The sequence below is a fragment of the Anguilla rostrata genome, chromosome 5, assembly GCF_018555375.3.
Source record: "Anguilla rostrata isolate EN2019 chromosome 5, ASM1855537v3, whole genome shotgun sequence".
In the NCBI taxonomy this organism is placed as follows: domain Eukaryota; kingdom Metazoa; phylum Chordata; class Actinopteri; order Anguilliformes; family Anguillidae; genus Anguilla; species Anguilla rostrata.
In genome coordinates, this window is record NC_057937.1 from 38,002,290 (window position 1) to 38,023,897 (window position 21,608).

Genomic DNA, 21,608 nt, shown 5'->3' on the forward strand with positions numbered 1-21,608 from the left:
ATTGTGCAAATGTGATTGGACTTATTTTGGATTACCTGCTTTTTTTGATTATTTTGTTTTCAGTTAGTATACCTACATACTTTATCAAACAAATGAATCTCTTTCCAAAGAAGAGTGGGGGATTGACACTAATAAAAAAAACAGTGTTTAAGGCCTTGGTATATGTCTGTAACATTCCTTATTACCAAGTCATTGAAATAGTTTTGTATCATCGAATACACAAAACATTTGCAAGCTAAATTATTCATGAGATGATATTCTTTCTCTGGAAGAAAAATTTGAGCATTGTCTGCATAAATTAATGTATTAAAATGTGTTTTTATTGCTCTCAACTTGTGCATTAAAATGTATTTTGTTATAGAATAATGAATTCATATGTCAATGGGAGGACATTGCAGATTGATAGAATACACATTCCAGATCTGGTCGTGATGAATTTGCCCTTCTGGGGGATGTCAACAACTTTCATCTGTTTCTTTGCTTGCTTACGGGCCTTTATAATCCAAAAGTATGTAAATAGTTCAGTGTATCTGCAAGGGACAAACAGATGTGTTTACATTTACTAAGTTCTTTAGATGATTTTCGTCCATTGCCTTGTACTGTGTAAGTTTTACCAGCCCTTCCTCGGTTGTTGTTTGTTTCTATATTGTATTGAAGCTACTCGTGAAATGGTTGTAGTTTAGAGCATATCGCCACAATTGGATAGTGTCACAATATAAACTGTAATGTTTCTTACAGTTTAAATTGTGCCAGAGAGGTGATGCATTTGAAGCATCCAAATGTCATGCTTAAAAAGTAGCCTTATCCTCGTCATATGAACCTCTGTTATCAATTTTTAATCCATAATTATTAACAGACAAACTCACAAGCAAAGCTGCACAGAGACTTAGTTGCTCTCTAGACTCCTGGTCTCTGCTTAATAATAAAGCAAACAACTTTAACTATTTTGTTATTTAAAAATTGAAATAACAAAATTGGCATCTCTGCTCATGGACTTCTTCCAAGAATGTGGAAACTTGTCTGCAGTTTGCATTTGCGCTATAATGTAAACCACTAAGGTGTAAACGTCACCAGTAGAAGAGCAGTGGTAGAGAAATATTTAATAAAGGTAGAATATATATATATATATATATATATATATATATATATATATATATATATATATATATATATAAAAAAAAGCTATCATAGGCAATCTGGAATGCCTTTGAAAAAATATTTGAAAATAAACTGAATATAAATCATAATAGAAATATTAAAACGTAGCCAATGAAGCTTCCTGCTGTCGGTTCCTGCAGTGAGATGTTGTGGCCAAGTTTACAATGGGAGGTAATTGCTGGCCGCTCACAGAAGCCAAGGTGTCTGTGCTGTATCCAGCCTCCCCGGCAGCACCCTGAGCCGGCCCACTCAGCTGTAATGGTGTCCGTGCTTGCCTGGCTGCTCTGGGCATTAGGCTCAGATGTTTATAGCTCTGTGGGGATCCAGTTCATTGTGGTTACACCGCACTCTGCTACAAACTTTGTGTATTTTTCCCTCTTTTGTCTTATTATCAAAGATTATCAAAGAGGGTGCAGGAACAGATCCATCCTGATGATCTGACTTTTCCCAAATAGGAAACCCCAGCACTCCGGCATATCTGGTGTTTAAAAATGAAAAATTGAATCTTCAACAGCATGCATTTTGCTGAGGCAGATAACATGTATATTCAGAGGCATATTGATAGACATACAGTAACTTGGGAAGCATTATGAGGCATAACTTCAGAAGTTACGGAAACAGCCACACACACCTGGAAGAGTCAGCAGTGACTCTGATCTACACAGAGAGGAGTGACACCCTTGACTCTTGTTTTGCTCTCCTCCTGCAGCCGCCTGATTAAGACCGATATGGAGCTGGAGGTCCTGCGCTACACTACCCGCGTTTCCAGCGAAGCCCACAAAGAGGTAAAATCCTGCTCCTTTCCCCACCTCATCTCATTCTTCAGACGGTGATCTATGCATCACTGAGATTTAAACTTTATGTGTGAGGGCAGAATATGCACAGGCTTGAAGTTCAGCCGTTATAAAACCATGAATCACTTCCCACTGAGACTTGAAGTGAACGTAAAACACTTTGGTGAAATCAGGTGGTGGGTGTCTTTTTAGTAGGATGATAATAATGACTAAATAGTTCAGTTCTATCATAGTTAGTGTGTGTGAAAGGCAAATAGGCAAACTGTATAATTTTGGACTGGAGGTACTTATTTGGTCAACGGGTGGAGCCCTCTTCCCTTGATATTATGGGATATTATATGTGGTCTGTTAACAAAGACTTCACATTTTAAAATAATCTATTGTAGAATACAGTTATCTGCATTATTTATCTTTTGGTATCCCTTATTTTATCAACAGTATTTAATTATTTATGCATTAATGTGCTATTTTTCTGCAAGGTGAAATGACACATTTCATTGATTGTACACAGTAGCAGTATTTAACTTTGAAAATGATTACGTTGTAGGTGTGTTTAATTTCCTTCATTATTCAGTTAAACATGTATGAACACCGTTAAACAAAAATATTAAATATGAGGCTTGTGCTTAAAATTGGCTTTAGTGTATACTACTTAGCACATACTGCTTAATACATACTACCAAGTGCATACTATGTAGTACAGACTACTGAGTATGTGCATACTACTTAGTGTATACTACCTAGCGCATACTACTTAGCACATACTACCCAGTGCAAGCTACACAATACACGCTTCTTAGTACATACTACCTAGTGCATACTACTTAGCCCTGGTGATGCTTCCCACTATACTGGTATGCATGCAGTCTGGAGGTGGTAGAGCTCCAGAGAAATGAATGACTTTAAAACAGGGATTCTGAATGTGGAAGTAAGAATTCAGTACACTTTGAGTTCACCAGGTAGCCATTCTGATTCTTGTGTTCCTCTTGTTCATTTGCCAGTGAAGCACTTTCATATACAATATTCCTCACAGCAGTTAATGCGCAATAAATTGTTTTAAAGCATTATTATTATATAAGTAAGTGATGAGTTTAACTGAGAAACAGCCAGTGCTGAAAATATGTCAGTGACATATTGACAGTGCCACTGGAAGCAAACATTTATTCACACAGGTACATTTAATTAATACATCTCATACCTGCCATTATTACATTCTATGAATTCGGAATACAGCTGAAAGTGTTGTTACATTGCACTTAGTTACATCCTATATACTGAATGTGCTATATAGCCTGCTAGAACCCAAATTTCTTGATGTGAATGAATTTATTGCTACCTAGTGTGAACAAGAAAGTTGCAAGCAATTTAACGACTGAACTTCCTCATCGGTGCAATTTGTTTTGAAGTGTATCACAAAATTAGATGTTTTTTTTAAATGTGTGGCAATGTATTTTCAATGTTTTCAACACATTCTGTATGTTCCATCTGCTGTGATTGATTAAAGTCAATTGCACACCTGCTGGAAATTATAATTAGTATGAGTTAAAAGCCAGTGTGTAAGAGGTGTAGGAAGACCATTTAGAGGTGGGGTTGTGTTGTTTAGCTGCAGGCACCCTTTGCGGTTTTGAAATAAGTACAGGTTTTCTCATTTTGAATTTCTCTGTAAGGTAAAGCGCTGGCCAAATTTTTATAACCACACATTAAGTTCTTAATGGAATGCTACGTTAGATTAATTATCATAATGCCCAAAGCTTAGAGTGGATGTTTCTGTAGATAATATTAACAACGTTTATAAAAATGTGCCTTTTTGCTTTTGCACAAAGATCTGGATCATTGTTAAGTATGCATATGAAAGTAGGGAGGTAGGTGGCTAAATTGTGATCGGTCCAAAAAAAAAAATTGTGGTCCTCAGTTTGAAGGAGAATCCAGATACTCTTAAAAAGTTCAATGAAGAGCTGCGTGCGTAGATTCCTCCATATTTCTAACAGGAGAGGCTGTTTTGTAGAGCAGATTATGACCTGGAGCAGAATGAAAGTCTGTTTTTATGATTGAATTCCAAGTGGTAATTGAATGAGCTCATTCTCTTCCACCAGTTGAGAGATTAAATAATAAGCACTATGCCCAAGGACTCAGCAGCCATGTAAATCACACGTTAAAAAGAGAGCGTGGGGTGATTTGACCCTATTGACTAGTTTTATGAGAGGGTGGACAGTAGTACAGTGTTAATGGAGCACAAACACAGCGTAAGGATGATGTACCGAGCTATAGCAGCACCTGAATATGGGCCTGGCCCTCACTTCTGCCATGCCAGTTTGAAGGTAGATCTTACACGACTGTTGCCTGCCTCATTGATTAGAGGGTGTACTGTAACATTACGCCTCTCATATCTATATGCTGTTTGTTTTCTAATACATTGTATGCTGTAATATTCGCAATATGGGCCAAATCTTTTAACAATCTCCCACCACATCGTCATCTTATTCTGTTACCCTAGTATAATAGTAAACACAAACAGGCCTACATACTCTGCCTTAAATAGATACTATTTATAGCAATGCTGTATAGTTCATAATTGTTGCTTTTAAACTTCGCCTACTATTAGATCTACCAGAACAGTTGCTAGATTTTCCAATATAAACGTTAATAGATGTTTGATTATATAAAAGTTTCCTGCATTTATTCTATTTAATTCAAATCATTTTCTCGAAGTTGTCATGTTATTTTTTTAAAAATTGAGCTTTTTTGTTTGTTCTGGCTACTGTAAGTGTTTGGTGTGGTGTTATTATGTAACTTTAGTTTCATCTAAAGATAACTTAGTTCAGCAACGAAACCAGTTATAGGTGACATACCTAAATAAAATTTGAATGTGACTGAGTCATCTGAAACTCTTAACTATACCTTCATTTCAGAGTAATAGCCCAGAGCTCTATTGCCATAATTTCTTTTGAAATGTGAAAGCCCCTGAAGGACACAATAAATTTGCATGTACAATGTGCCAATGAACTAAATAAAAGTCTGCTCTCAAGGTGACTGCAGACCTCCCGGCTGCCATTTGACTTGACAGGGTCGGCTTACCTCAGCCCTCCGTCCTCCTGGGACTTCATTAAATTTTTGACTCCGGCACCTGAGTCTCTTTGAGTCATCCGGTCACGTTTGTGCCCGTCTGCTTTTCTGTGATGCCATGTCCTCTTCTGAATGCCAGGCTGATCCCTCTGAGCCTCTGAGTCTATCCTGGACCTTCTGGTGCCATTTTCTGCTCAGGCGACTGGGCTTTTTCATAGCCTTTGTACTTCATATCATATTTAGCAACAATGATGACGATGACAATGTGATTCTTGACTGTGAGTGAAGGGGTCTCCAGATGCTAGCCCTAAGTCAGCAATTCACAAACTTTCCAAACACATGACACACTTGATGAACTGATACATTTTATGTGACCCACTTATTAAAACTATAGGCTGATATACTGTGAGCTCCATAATGTTTGGAATCAAGGCATTATTTTATTTTATTTTTTTTGGTTTGGCTCTGTACTCCGTTTCACAACTGTTTCACAGTTGAGAGGGATGCTTTGGATCTTGGGCAGTTCCTTGTGGCCACCACACTTTGCTGTTGCCATCAGTTAGATAAGTAAAGTAAAGAAGTAAATGGTCTCATCTGTCCACAAGACCTTTTTCCAGAACTCTGCAGGCTCTTAGCAAACTGTAGCCTGACCATAGTTTTTCCGGGTAACTAGTGGTTCGCATCTTGCAGAGTAGCTAACACATCCATGCCAAGGAATTGTGGGGTTTTATTCATTATGGTAAGAATTCCTCATCCATCAATAATAGGGGTCTTTATTGGTCTACCAGGCCCTTTGTGGTGTTTTTGGTGATTTTTGTAAGCCTAAGGTTTAGCCTGAGTCTTTGACAGTTATTTCCTAATAATGGCTTTCTTGATGTTTGTTAACATAACTATGGTTCTCATGTTGACAAATGCGATAGCTCACTCTAAAGGCAATCAAAAGCCTAGAATCAAGACTAGATACTGAAAGCTCTGTTATACGTGCACTAAGGAAGCCATTGAACACACCTGACTAATCAGCAACTCCTGTGAAGCCACTTGTCCCAAACATTATTGTGCCCTGAAATTGGCTGAGAATCTGCACCTTAACCACATTTGACTTGGTTTGTTACAAATCTAAAATTGTGGAGTACAGAGCCAAATAAAGAAAAAAATAGATATTGTCCCAAACATTATAGGAGCTCACTGTATGTCAAAACAACTGCTTGTACAGTAGTGCACTGGCAGTAACAAGTGACTAGTGTGAATAAGTAGTGTGTGTATTATATTCTGAACATATTTTTCATGTGTCATCTCACACACTACTATACCTCACCTATCTCACGAGCCTCCAGGGAGGCTCAGCTTGTGCATAGATGGGGTCGACTAATCCAAGTACCATAGTAGACCTGTAGTGTTATTGAGGTGCATTCAGTTTCTTTTCTCCAGAAGCCCTTCAGTTTGAGTTGGAATGTGAGGTTCTTGAGCACCATCTGCTGCACACAGCTCTCAGAACACTCTTCTTTTGCGGAGATCTCTCTGCATTTGCTCGTATGATACCTACACATGGAGAAGTGTCAGGGCCAGACTTGGACACCAAGGTTCCACTATAAATGTAATGGTTTTTATGCTTAGTTTTCAGTGGAAAAAAGCACTACCTTCCTTCCCACAAGAGAAAATGTTTAGAAAGTATTGATGTTTATGCAGTTATATTCTCAAAAAGTCCAAAAACTGTATACTTGCATTCAGGAATCCATTCGCTCCATGGGTTTGTTTTGACTTTACAAAATGGGAAACGGAAACAAAACGTTTGGAAGCTGTGATGCTAAGTTTATACAGTTAAGTTGCTTTGAAGTCTCACAGCTGTTTGAGAGTGATGCGCTGTGGGGAGCCCACAAACATCTGGCAGTTGCTATTTTACCTGTCCTCTTAAATTAGGCTAGTCTGCACGAATTAAATCACAAGCAGCAGGTACTGTCATAGGAACTTTCCGGTATTTCATCTAGCCTACCGCTCTGGCACCAGCATATGCCTGATGAGTGGAAGTTGGCCCAACACTGGTTACAAAGTGGTCGATCAGAGAAGATGTAGTTCTATTAATTGTGAATTGTGTACTGCATTTTATGTTTAATTCAGAACCCCTGAGGGCATTTAAACCTGAAGCTTATCAGGTATTTGGACTTTGCATTGACAGTTGATGTGCAAATTGTGCTTAATAAGCATCGCTAATGTTCTTCTGCACTCAGTTTACTCTCGCAGCTTGGAGTGAGTAAATTCTTGTAAATGTGTAAAAATCCCCATTAATCTCACCCTGTTATTTCAACTCCAGGGGAAAGATACATATGTTGTAGAGCCAGAGTATAATGCTTCACACCTATAATTCTACCATTGCACATATGCCTGCCCTTTCTGTGAAAAAATAGCAGGGGATGGGAAACTGTGTGGTCCAGTTCATAGGGCAGTAGACTCTAAACCTGTATTTAAGACCCCCATGCAGCCAGGGACTGGGGGCTTGGCACTTTCCGGACTGTGATCCCATCTCTACCCTCACTGCTTTTCTCCAACTGAATAAAATGGAAAATAGTGCATAAAGAGGACAGAATAAAATACAGAAAGTATAAAAAGTACCAGGGAAAAGCTAGGCAATTAGCATGTTGACTGAGATGTCATATTAATACAATTGTGCGATTCAAGCTTTCATGTAAAAGGCCACAGATTTTTTTACCAGCAGATGAAAGAGAATAGCATTTTTCTCAATATTCTCTTTTTTCCTTTAGATAAGGACATGTGAAACCTGGACTGAAAGAATACAAAATGGAAAGGTAAAGTGCTGTTCTTCTTTTCATTAAAAAAAAAAACCTTTATCAATTTTGAACTAAACTGAACTGCATATTGTTGAAAAGTATTCATTCTAAACAATGGCATATCCACACATATACGTGCTTTGCTTTGAAGATGGTGTTTCCAATGATGTGTTAAACATCAAGATAATTCTGAAATGATCCTGCTCCCTACCTTCCCCACAAGGTATTCCCCAGAGTAACGGTTTTGTTCTGTTATGTCTGATGCAATGTCTGGGAGTCAAATTGATTTATTTTGTCTGTGTTACTGTCTTGTGAAAAATGGAAACCCAGTAGCAAGTAACCAATGACTTCCAACCGCAGATTTCTGTCTTTGTAGTGTGAGATGGATACGGGTCTGTGAGATTAAGTTGGGTGATTCCAGTCAGTGCAAACACATTCTCACCCTCAGCACAAGCGCTCAAATGGGTTCAGCGAGGAGGAACCCGATTGTTTCTGCAGGCAGATCAGATCCCCTGGTTTTTATGCATGTTTAGAAGGAGAGTTCTGCTCTTGGGAACAGTTCTTGGAAACAGCTAGCTTAAAGGAACTGTGGTGATGCCTGGAGAACATGTCATTTGTCCACCTCACTTTGTTGGTTTGACCTCAGATGAATAGAATAGAATACAAAGCTTAAGCTTTATTGATCATTTAAACCCACCATGGAAACATTCGCATCACTCAGCAGTCAGTTAACTGGGTGCTTTAAGGTTCGATGTGGTGTGCGCTCAGAGATGCTCTTCTGCATACCTCGGTTGTAACAAGTGGTTATTTGAGTTGCTGTTGCCTTTCTATCAGCTCGAACCAGTCTGGCCATTCTCCTCTGCCATCAACAAGGCATTTTCGCCCAGAGAACTGCCGCTCACTGGATATTTTCTCTTTTTCGGACCATTCTCTGTAAACTCTAGAGATGGCTGTGCGTGAAAACCCCAGTAGATCAGCAGTTTCTGAAATACTCAAACCAGCCCGTATGGCACCAACAACCATGCCATGTTCAAAGTCACTTAGATCACCTTTCTTCCCCATTCTGATGCTTGGTTTGAACTTCAGAAGATGGTCTTGACCATGTCTACATGCCTAAATGCATTGAGTTTCTGCCATGTGATTGGCTGATTAGATATTTGTGTTAACGGGTACAGTTTGCAGTTGAACAGGTGTACCTAATGAAGTGGCTGGTGAGTGTATATATAAAATATGATGAGGAGGTATGTGCTTATATTTTATAGGGTTAGAACATGCATATGCAATTGGAACAATTATACAATCTTATGATTGGTGTTACACATAAAGATGTCCCTTTCAAGATTCAGAGGTCATTTTTTGTCTTGAACAATCTGTTTGAGAAGTAAACACACAAAAAGAAAGCAAGGGTAGGTATTTACAGCAGCCACGCGCAAAATAGCCAAGATACATGCAAAGATGTACGTATTACTGCTTGTAACATTTCAATTATTTAGGTTGCGTCATATTTTTTATATTGATATATTCACATTGGTCATAAGAGACAACTGTTAGACAGTATTAGCATACCCTGGGCAGTGTCAGTGTAGTGTAGTGGCTCATAGTGGCCTGCTTTGTTAAAATTCATAACACTCACAATTAAATTGAGTTTCTTTCAAGAGGTTTGCACTGTTCTCTAATGTAGGCATTTCACACGTGTACTGACATCCTCAATTATTTTTCATTTTTATCTTATTATATTCAAAGAAACCATATATGCAAAAAGACATAAAGCAAACTGAATCAAATCCACACTAGTTTAGTCTCTGGTGATGAAATACATCCCTCAAAAGTGTCACTGTTCTTTCACACAAAGTTTAAAATGGGTCAATTTGACCCAAACCAAACACGGGATAAGTCTGCAGAAAAACAGGCTTGAGGCACAAATATATATTTGAAAATAAAGAAGTGTACTCATAAATGCAAGGACAAATCCGCTTGCCATCATTTAGAAAACAATTTTAAATGTCCCAACCATACTTTTGGTACCGTACTCAGGTAAAACGTACTCAGGCAGGGCACATGGACAAACAGATTAGGCTGTGCAAAAGATTTCTGATTTGATTTGCATGCAAAGCTTAGAGAGTGAATGTTGTTTTTCAAAGCAAAAATTTTAGAGGCGGACATTGTGTAAACTGGGTTCTTCTGAACACCTGCGCTTCTGTTTGCAAATGGCTTTCGCGGAAGCTGTTGTAATGTTTAAGTAACGGTGCAGGTGGCACGGCGTCCTTTTGTTTTAAGAATAATCCTGAGCTAGCATACTTTTTTTGGCAAATCATGTAAGAGTTTGTGAAAGTTTTTTAAACTTTCGTTTTTAAAGACAACAGCTTTACCTTCCTCTCAGTAGCCCCTTAGATTTAGATTTTGTACCCATATTTTTCATATCGTACACTATTGTTTTACTGTGTGCTTGAAGTGCTTGGAAATAAGTGCAGAGTATATAAAGAATAGAACAAGGTAATAAGATTCCAATATTTATTCCTGTTACATTGCAATGCAAAGCAGATAAACATGTTTATTTGTCTTCTCACCGCTTCAGCTGAAAAATAAGACTATTTTTCCCTTTAGAGGAACTGACTCCATTCTTTGAATTTAAAGTGGGTGTTCAAATTGTGACCTCTGTGGATTGAAGTTGCTGGGCTGTTGTGTGGGAGAAGGATATTGCCCTGGGTTGCTGCCCCCAGCTTGCTCTTTGGTCTGAGGCAGAGGAGTCTGATGAGAGGGGTTGGTCCCTTTGGGAGCCATTAGATCCTGTGAAAGATCTTCCCCAGGTTAGAGCCGTGATGGTTCAAGCAGTGCATCAGCCTCTCATCAGCAAAGTTCCAGTTTCTCAGCATTGTGTTTATAATGGCAGGACTCCTATGTCACTACTCCTACACTAACGCTGTACCATTGATTGTTACGGTTTTAACTCTGCTGTACATTTTGCATAAATGGATAGAGAAAATAAATAAAATTGATAGATCCGGTCCTTTGTTCCTATTGGTCAATTGTGTTCCAGCCGTGACAATAATCCCAGATAAACCATGGATAAATACTATGTTTGCACAGTGTTTCAGTATCATTGTGAGTGCGACCATTTTAAATATTGTAACTCAATGTTAATGGATCCATTAACCTATACAGACTGTAAGAGAAAAGTTCCAGAAAGTAGAAACTTTTAATTTGAACTACACTTCACCAGTGAAACAGATGAAGAACCCCACTACCTGCATTGACAGTTCCTTAAGTAACTGCACCTTGTTTGGCAGTGTCCGTATTGGTATAGGCTAAACAATAAGGAAAATATACAGGATATATTGTAGTGTTTATGTAGCTAGCTAGATCATTTGTTTTAGTTTTTGTAGTGTGCTAAGTTTCACCAACCTTACAGCTATCCAGCATTCAATTAATTACCTAAACAGCTAACTTTAGTAGTTTTTATGTTCCAATTAAAGTAGGTCCAGACAAGGAATTGTTGTTTAGTAGCCAATTAACTCAACGGAAGGACACACGGCACAAATTTATTAAACAATCACTTTTAAAGTTGTTGTATTGGCTTTATTTGGTGAATTATTAATAGATGTAGAGACTGTAAGCAACATGGCATTTGAACCCATGGCATATCATGACGATTCGCAAGACTTGGGGGTTTGCCAGCACTCTGCCTTGTGTCAAAATGAGGAAATGCAAGTGCCATTTTCTCAGGAGCCTCCAATAAATATTTTAATTTTAAATGTCCCGTAGCTTTTGTGATAAATTGAAAAAAATGTGTCTCATATAGTGGATTGCAAGGAGTAAAAACAGATTTTTTATGTGTGTGCATATATTTAAAACCTTATATTTAGCTCCTCCACATTGACAGCTCTGACAGTGTATTGAATGCTTTGTAAATGTGTTACAATGCAAGCTTGTCCTCCAAGGAACAAAAGAAACTCTGTGACAGGAATTCTCCCAGTTTAGCAACGCAACAGACCCGTTGTTATGGTTACACCTCATAGAGTAGCTGGGTGTGCAGGTGACTGGGGAACTGAGACATCTGAGATGAAAGACACAGCTGTAAGCCATCCCACAATTCATTTCTGTGTGGCTCTCTCAATAATAGGAAAGCAGCCATAACCGTGAACTTGATAAGTGCACAGTTGGATATTTGCTTTCCAAATGAAGAATACATAAATAAAATGTTCCACAGGTTTCATTGCATGGAAGTATCTTCATTAGCATGCACTTACTGCTATGATGATTTTCTGTCATTATAGCTTGCTTGCTATCTGTTTTCGCACTTTTTATTAATCTATTGGCTGGACTCAGCAGGTTATTGATGATATAACACCTAAGTGTGTGTGTGTGTGTGTGTGTGCGTACGTGCATGCGTGCGTGTGTCTGTATGTGTGTGCTTGTGTATAATCAATCAAAATGCTTTAATCTGTATTCCATAATTGAATTACTGAATGTGTTTCAATTATGGAATATGGATTAAAGTATTTTGATTTCAGTTGCATGTGGCCAGAAATATGACAATTAATGCAGGGACTGGTCCTTCTTCCCTGCATCCTCTTGGCTTTTGGTATTTGCACATCACCCCCCCCCCCCCCCCCCCCCGAACCCGCAGCAGCGCTGAGCAGATGATACCCACTGTAATTAGAAGCGGCTCCCACATTTAATGAAGAGGAGCTCGCTGCATGGCAGAAGCGCTTGAGACGTTGCCAGCGGTTTCGACTTCAAAGCGGCAGACAGGGCTTCACAGCAAAAGCCCGGGAAAGGAGATAACTAGACATGGATATTTTATTTGATTTGTGGGGTGCCAGGGCACTCGATCTATAAGGTCCTGGACAGGGGGAGAGGGGGGAACGTGACAGAGAGGGCATGGGTGCTCCAGGAGCTCTACGGGTCACCTTGTTGGCTGCAGTGAGGCCAAGAGCGTTCCTACACAGCGCAGGGATGCGTGACCAAACACTGCATTTCACAAGGTTTTCACCTCACCCACAGAGTATTACATGACATGACCAACATTTTTTCATTTTTTCCCCTGAGTTCCATAAATGGGCATCTGTGACATAAAATATACATTTGGACATAAAATATACATTTGGATCAAAGTCATGTAATACAGTAATCCAATATGCCTGAATCTGTATCTTATAAAGTAGAAACAAAGAGAGGGAAAATTTTACATAAGAGTGCCTACACATGCAATCAACCTCTTAACTGTAATAATAATGAAAGAATAAAGAAAGTGCGTTACTACTAAATATAATGATGCCTAATGGCTAGACTGTTCATGGGTTCCTTTCATACTCCAAATCACATATTGTGCTGAAACATATTGGGCTGCTGGTGTCAGCTGTTGACTTATTCGGCACGGCCTGCATATTGAATGACCACATTTACCTGTTTCACGATTCAGAAAATGTCCATTCTTTTCCTGCTGCTTTGATGATGCTGTTAGTTACATGGCTGCTATTATATTGAAGGTAGGGTCACCATTTTTTCGAAAGCATGTGACCCGGGATTCAAACTTGCATTACAATCAATATCCTTGTGGGTTCCTCATGGGTACAGGAATAGCGCAGTTGTTACAGGTCTGACGTGGAATAAACCCGCCACTGTATCACATTTAATTATTTTATTAATTCTGAAAACAGAAGGAGAATGGACATATATGAGTTCGCTGCACCGGATTACCACACCATTTCCAGATAGCATTAACAGAAGATCATCTCTGATTTAACTATCACAGTGCAGACCCCTGCAGTTAGTAGCGCCACCTTACTGCTGGGAGGTGGATATGCCCTCTCCATTAACCAACTGAATATGACTCCGTACACTGTCTTCAGTTCAGAGTGTGACACAGTCACCTGACTGACTATACAGTTAGTGGTTAATTGTGACCCTAATTTAAAAAATTCATTTTCCTTATACATGCAAAGGAAGGAAAGTAACATGAACAGAAATAGAGTGGAATTGGACTTGCTCAGCCTCATGTTGGGCACCAAATGTATTTATTTTTCAATTTAAAAATCTATTCTATTAAATCTTCTATTTATCATTTTTGTGCAGGTGATATCAAGAGAGTCAAGAGTCAGTTTATTTGCCATTTGTGATCACCACATTGGAATTAAAAGGTGCAGAGCTCATCAACACATAATAGATACAATACACATAAAAATACCTCTCATCATACAGAATTGACTGACATTTTTATGATAGGAAATGCATCATAAAAAGAACCCATAAAAGTAAATACATAAAAGAATAAATAAGAATGAAAAAGATAAAATGGTTGAAATCAAAAATAAAATAAATAAAAAATGACCAATAAATAAAGACACGCACATAACTGCACTTAGTTATATTGACTGAAATCTTATCTACCTTAATTTTATTTTAAACCACAGGTAGCCTAATACCATTGACCTGTAGTATAAAAATGATACGGCAGGAGATAAATATCTTGTGGTCTCTAGCCAAATAAACCATCATAAAACTGCACCACAACTACAGGAAGAACTCAATGCAACTACAGAGATACCAGTTTCCCTGACTACAGTGAAAAAGGAACTACGATATGCTGGTCTAAAAGGATGTGTATCCACGAAAAAGCCTTTTCCCAATCTTTCTTGTTCCAGTGTTGATAGTGCTTGGCCCTCTGAAGTGTTTTCTTCTTGTTAACACTATGTAGCAACGGCTTGTTTTGCAAATACAAATCCTTTTAGTCCAGCAGATTGCGGTCGTTGCTTCACTGTAGTCAGGGAAACTGGTTTGTCTTCAGTTTCATTGAGTTCTTCCTGTAGTAGTGGTGCAGTTTTACAATGGTTTATTTTGCTAGACATCGCAAGATATTTGTCTTCTACCTCTGATAGTATCCTTCTTCTTCCTGGTCTTCCCCTGTTAACATAACTGCCCATTTGCTGGACCCTTCTGAGCGTGTACTGAACACACTTCTTTGCAATTTCTTGCTGGGAATAACCTTCTTGCAATATCCTCAATTTTTGCCATTTTTATTGCAACTTTTGTGTCGATTTTATTTACACTACAGACTGAAGGCATTAGGCTACCTGTGGTTTTTTAAAAAAATATTTCAATGAATTTAATTACTCCTGCACCTCCCTCCCACCACTCCACCTCCCACTTTGCAACATAATTGGATAGGCTTCCAGTGAATAGTTTAATTGTAATTAACGCCAAAGGAGGCTAGTCTGAGGAAAGTTGTGTCTAAGATTAGTTTTTATCTCATCTTTTTGTGTCATTGTAGGTAGAAATTGAAAATTTATTTTTACTTTTTTTGTTATTCAATCAATGTCCATAAATTGACTGAATTCTTCTCTACTTAAGGAATTATTTTTTTAAACTACAGGTGGCCTTATACTTTTGGCATGTACTGTATGTACTGTATGCATGTAAAACTGACTCTGAAATGCATCTGCCTTGGTTCTCTGTGATCTTGCATTGCAGTGGGAGGAAAGCTTGGCAGTATTCGAGTTGCCAACATTGAAGCTCAGAACTGTTTTCTGAAGCAATTAATGCATTGGTTCCAGAATGGAAATGGTGCCTTCAAGAAGACTTTGAAGTACTTAAATTAGTGTTACATTTTCAAAATGCATTCTTGCCATGCAGGGTTCAGTGCTTTTTAGATCACAAATCCCAGAGCTCTTTCTTAAATGATTCCTTTTTGGTGTTTTTATTGCTCTTGCATTTCTTGCTGAATACAGTAGCTCAGTAGAGGCTGATCAACAGACCTGCAGCGTTGATATATCTTTGTGGGAAGATCTGTGGTTATAATCACAACTGTGTGCACAGCAGACCCTGAAAGCACTTTCCATCCAGCATGGTTGAGATCTTTTCAAGCGCAATAGGCTGCAGACTACAGAGTGTGCACTATATATTATGTACATTCAAGATGTCTTGTCATGAGAATGCCCTGTGCACAATCGTTCTGTCCTTCAATTCTTGAAATAAGGTGCAAACTAATGAGGGTATTTTTTATTGGTAGCAAAAACATACCATTAAGTGTAGTGGTTTAAAACAAATGTAATTCACAAGATCCATACGTGAATGAAAGATGTCTGCCAAGGAAAGGGTATGGAATAGTCTTAGCCAATAATAATGCCCATGTGTGAATAACAGGAGTTTTGGTATTTATATGACATCAGTAAAATATGTTCTGGTAACTGCTGCAGAAAGTGGTTTTGAATGTCAAACCCACTGGTAACCCAAAGGTATGAAGACAATTCACAGAATTCACAAAAGTCTCCTCTGTAGAATTAAAGTAAATTGTGTACACACCAAAGACTGACAGGCCAGTAGCACTACAGTGAGCCAGTTGTGGTGGATTTGTTTTTGCTCAAAGGCATTTTTAAAAAATCGATGGTTAATCAATGCCATGCCCGCTGGGATCTCTGCCCCTGTCTCTCGAGCTTGCTTGATATTTCCACTCAGTTTTCACCAATTCCACCAACACGTCCTCTGTGGTCAAAATGTTTGCCATCTTAATTTAGCATGGAATACAACTTTCCATCTTGTCTGTCAGCAGTAGCACCTTAGCCCATGTAGCCTTAACTATTGGATTGAAAAAGCCATCCATGTTAGGTCTGGCCTCACCATCATTATACCAAAGCTGACAATGTTATGAAGCATTCTCTACCCATCACCTCATCTGTACATTTTATCCTTATACTGTATCTCTGTCCCAGACCGCTGGTCATCACAAACAGCTTTTTCAAAAACAAAGGATGTTTGCTCTTTGTAACAGATCCAATATCTCCCCAAATTGCAGACAACATGGATTTCAACAGGGGAAAGGACGTGCGACATAATAATTTCCTTCAGCAACAAATGAAACAAACATCTTCCACCAAACTCTCTTTCTTTGCTCTAACTAATGTACCACATGTCAGTGTTGCAAATTAATTCCCACAGGTACCACAGTGACAAAGTTTTCTGGTATCAAAAACTTTCACTAGTTACTCACTGGGTAGCTTGTTTGCCTATTGGACCTTTGGACGACTGACAGGCAAGGGTTCAAATTTCCCCTCAGACTCAGGCACGTTTTTACTTATCCTGTCTAAAGCAAATGAAAGTATCACCACTTCTTGATAAACGTGTGCAAAAGGCAAGTACAACACAGTAATTGAAAATGATTAGCTTGGGTCATGCTCATTAACATAAACGACAACCTCAGAATTGTCTTTACAGTGGTATCTATAATCAGCATTGGGCCATGTTGATGCTGTCAACGCTGCCGATTTCTTTTGCAATAAGGCTAATTGGATTTAAAACAAATTGGATTGGATTTAACAAATATTTTTAAAACAAACAACCAAAAAAACTGGCATTTGTCCAGATAACATATGAATGATTGTAAGGCTCCTCCCACAAGCAGCATCCTCGGTAATGAACAGCTGTCCTGGGTTATTAATGCTGTTGCTGCTTAACCTGTCACAAAGGGAGGCTTTGAGCAGAGTTTCAATATTGCATAACAATTGCATTATCCAATATTGCAGTCCCTGTCATAATCCCTTTCACCATCTGTCATAAATTCATCCATTTTAAAGTAAATATGAGTTTAAGATTATTAAAAAGAAGACCATGAACTTGCAGGACTTTTCCATTCGGGCATGAATATATCTCACAAAGTAAATTTGTTTAGCCGCATTGGTCAGTTGTGCATCCACTTCTCCAACGATTGAATCTTCTCCAAGCACTGAATCTTAAATAACTTAAGATTTTTCATTTCTTATGCATTGGATGGTACATTGCATTGTACTAAACTGTACATCAAAGAATACTTACATGTAGGATGGTGTGCGTGGGAGGACTGTTGGATGGTGGCTAGTTTGGCTATCGACACACTTTAATCTACAATTTGTCATGTTTATGAATTATGAATTATGATTATGAAATGGAGCCATTTGCTTTCTTTTGGCATGATACATTCACTTGAACACTATCTCTGGCTTTCATTTTCTTTCTCATTTGCCAGGAAATCAAATCAATTTCAAGTTCCAAGTATACATTTATCTTAAGACTGTATTAATTCAATTACTGCTATTTTTCTTTTTTTAAAAATAATTTATTTAAGCTGGATCTTGGTACTATGCATCTTAATTATATCCGTGATTATATGTCAATTTTAGCAACTATCACTTTCAGGTAATATGTAGCCCATGGCAAAATGCCAAATAAAGAGAACTAAAACTGACTGACTAGCTTGTTAAGTAATTAGTAACTGCAGCTAATGCATAAATGAGGAAAAATATTTATATCAGGAAATAATTTCAATTTGCCTCTCCCATGGTGACTAAAGTTGGAGGCCATCCCAGCTATCTTGCTGATAAACGTATTTCAGTGTTTGCATGGCACCATTGGAAATGTCACTGATTTTTATAGCCAAATTTAATTGTAATTTAATTAACAGACATGACGATATAATCATGATTGATAGCTTTAGTGTCAGTGCTTGGTTTTCAATTGTTTATTTTTAAATGAAAACATTAGAATTCATTAGTTGGCACATTTGTATCCTAACAACATTCAAGAGGAAGAATATTGTATAAGTGATATGTAGAAGTGAAAATATTTGATTGTCTCATTGTGAATTCCTGTTGGTTAACATCAGTGAGAAAGGCCCAGAAAAAGAAAAAATAAGCAAAATAGTGATTTTTCATGGGATAATTAATACTTAAATTGTCAGGGTTTGGCGGGTTAGGACCCAGGTGCAAAGTAGAAAAAACACTGGAGGCTCAAAAGGTGAGTATTAAATAAAGACTTTACTTTCAAAAAGGCAAACACAAACAGGGAACAAAAAAGGCCACGATGGGCAAAACCACAAACTCAAAAGTCCTGGCCACAGATAATGCACAGAGGAATCCCCAAAAACACTAGAAATAAAAGAACACACAGAGGGCTCGAAAAACTTGAAGAGCAGGGAACTCGAGTACTCGAAACACGAAATCCAGGGAACAGACAACAGGGAACACAACAGGAGGAGCACAACAGTGACATTAAATGGTGAAAGAATTTGTAACTGCATAATTAATGCTTACATTTTGTGATTTGGTCCAACAACAAATCAATGATTTGGATCTTGGTTTACCAAATGCACTTGTGTACATTTCTACACTGAGATTTAGTTAGTAGAATCATCATTATTCTGTTCAAGAGCAATATTACAGTGTGTGTGCACAGTGAGAACAGTCATAGGCTCGTCTGTGAAGAAACATGTAGTAAAGCTGTCAATCTATAGATTGCTAAGAAGAATAATTGTCCTATCCAGGGACCTGGAAAAGCCCATGGGCGTTCCAACAGAGGTGTTACTCATAATTCTGTACATTCCTGCTTGCTGTTAGAAACAAAAAAGAAATGAACATGTCAAACGTTTGTTTATGTATAATTTAGTACTGAGATTGGTATATACAACCGTTCTTTATGGAGAGATGTTTTCCCATGTCATTTCGTACAAAGATGCATACACTCAGAGAACTGTGGGGACCTGCCTCTGAATGAGACTTACATCTATCTCCCTGGGACAGACGTGACGGGGAAGTGAAATCATGTTTACGGCTTGCATAGCGTAATATGCATCTGTCGAACAACTGAGTTGCTGATGGAAACATTGCAGTTGCGTTTGGTACCATATACACACGGTACATTGAATGGCGCAATACGTTATTGGGAATTTGATCTTGATTATTTCATCATGTAAATGAGTTGTGTCTGGAGTTGTGTAAGTCGCTCTGGATAAGGGCGTCTGCTAAATGCCTGCAATGTAATGTCTTTAGCCAGTCAGAAATGGGAATTTTAAAGCATGTGAAGGATACATTTAAGTGAAGAACAACAAGTTTGAAAAAAAAAAAAAATCCATTCTCATTCAATAAAATGCAGCTGAACAGGTAACATTTAGAAAACAATATCGGAATTTATTATGTTCACCATTTAGCAAACGTACTCTTGTTTTGCAGAGCTGCAAATGACATTTGAGTGTGTTTGAGAAAAGATCTTTCAGTAACTAGTCGCACTAAGAATGCTTTTTTTTTTTTACCACTGGGAGCTCGCAGCTTCAGATTTTAATTAAAACTTTCATCTCAGAGGCTGAGAAGTGTAAATAATCAGAGCTGGTATGGCTGCGTTTGATGTCCCGCTAGTCTTCGCTAATTAAGTGCGGCACTTCTGATTGAGATACTCCTGGTTGGTCCTTGGAAGCTTGAAGCTGCCATGTCAGCCTCTGTTATCTCTTCTCTCTGCTCCTCACTTACGGGTGGTTCGCAGTGGATTCTCCCCTGAGATTCAAATCATGCTCTTATGTATCTCATATGATAGGCTAATGCTGCCTTGGCCTACCTTGCATTCATGTCTCTTTGTGTGTAGCTATGTTAAATTAGAGATTATGGGAAAGCAATCACCCTGAACTTGTACTGTCAGCTTAGTGCATATTGGTGAACAGGTACTTGCTGCAGAGATGACAGTAAGGTTTTTCATTTAGTTTTAATCACCTCTGGCCACTCCAGTATTTTGGACTTGTCCTGACAGTTAAATTAAAGGGCATACTGAGACATTAGCATAATTACTGGGAAGCTGTCGACCATGTTAATGAGTTTCAGCACTTATAATTGTTTGATTATTACCTTGTAATCTTGAGAGAACACTTATATACTAAGCAACTTAGGGCATTATGTTACTATGTGCCACCTGAATTGCTGGCATCTGCTGCGACATAGAATCTACTATACCAGCAGCTGGAATTTTGCAGGGGGATGAGGTACCATGAGAATGAATAATCAACTCATGCCTTTTTGATGGAGGTAGAAAGTGCTGTCTTTCACATAGTACAAGAATCTTCCACAAATGCTAGATTTGCCATTTAATACACAGTTTTATGTGTCCTTGTGGTTTTGTGCATGGAATTTAAGCACTGTTGAGTTTCGGGGAATATCGAACAGGGGTGACTGTGTTTCCTTCCATGAAGAATACCTGCTCTGTTAGCAAACCGAAAAGATCTGGTTGAATTCAGGTACAGTCCAATGTTGGCATCCATCACAGATCCTTTCATTAATAAATAAAAGATGGAATTGTCATTTAATTTCTAATAACTAGAAGTTTTGTGCTGAAAATTGTCCAGATTGAAGGTAGGAAATCCATGCAGTAATACTTACAGTACATATAGCTTGGCGAAACTCGGTATATTGCTTTAGTTGATTGATGCTTACCTAGGGACTATGCTTTAGCTTACATAATTCTACTGCTAGTACTGTAGTAGGTCAAACACGAGATTTACATAAGTATGTAATTCTCTGAGAGATATCCCCTGTGACGTTAATAACTTCTGCACCCATGAAGAGTCCCTGAAATATATTGCTACTCTTCTTTTGTCCTATTTCTTTCGCACTGTATGAATTCATAGTGACTGAAGATTTCGGCACGTAGAAAACTTTCCTCCATGAAAGATAGGAATGCATACTGGCCACTTAGCACATAATCAGTGTTTAATACTTAGATTTTAGATACATTTTGTGCCATTATGAAAACATGATGTCACTGTATATGACATTAGATGATATAAATGGACAGCATTTATATAGCAAATTTTCCAGCAAATGCACAAAGCACTTTACAATGAATGCCTCTCATTCAACCATTCAAACATAATGTGATGTTCTGTGTAAGGACCCACACGCAGACCAGGGAAATCCAAAAAACGTTGTCTTTAATCAGTCCGAGGTTCGAAGCCAGGTAGTCAGAGAGAGGACGGTGCCGAATCGAGTTTCCAAAAGAATAGTGAAAAGACAGGCAAAAAATC

The 21,608-nt window shown here is 38.3% G+C and overlaps 1 long non-coding RNA gene across 1 annotated transcript in view; it reads left to right on the forward strand.

Moving 5' to 3' along the window:
* The window catches only part of LOC135255226 (uncharacterized), a 61,707-nt gene that overhangs the window by 15,864 nt on the left and 24,235 nt on the right, over positions 1-21,608 (forward strand). The window contains exons 2-3 of the long non-coding RNA XR_010330127.1: positions 1,868-1,943; positions 7,772-7,816. This is a non-coding gene — a long non-coding RNA (uncharacterized LOC135255226). The remainder of the gene's footprint in view (positions 1-1,867; positions 1,944-7,771; positions 7,817-21,608) is intronic.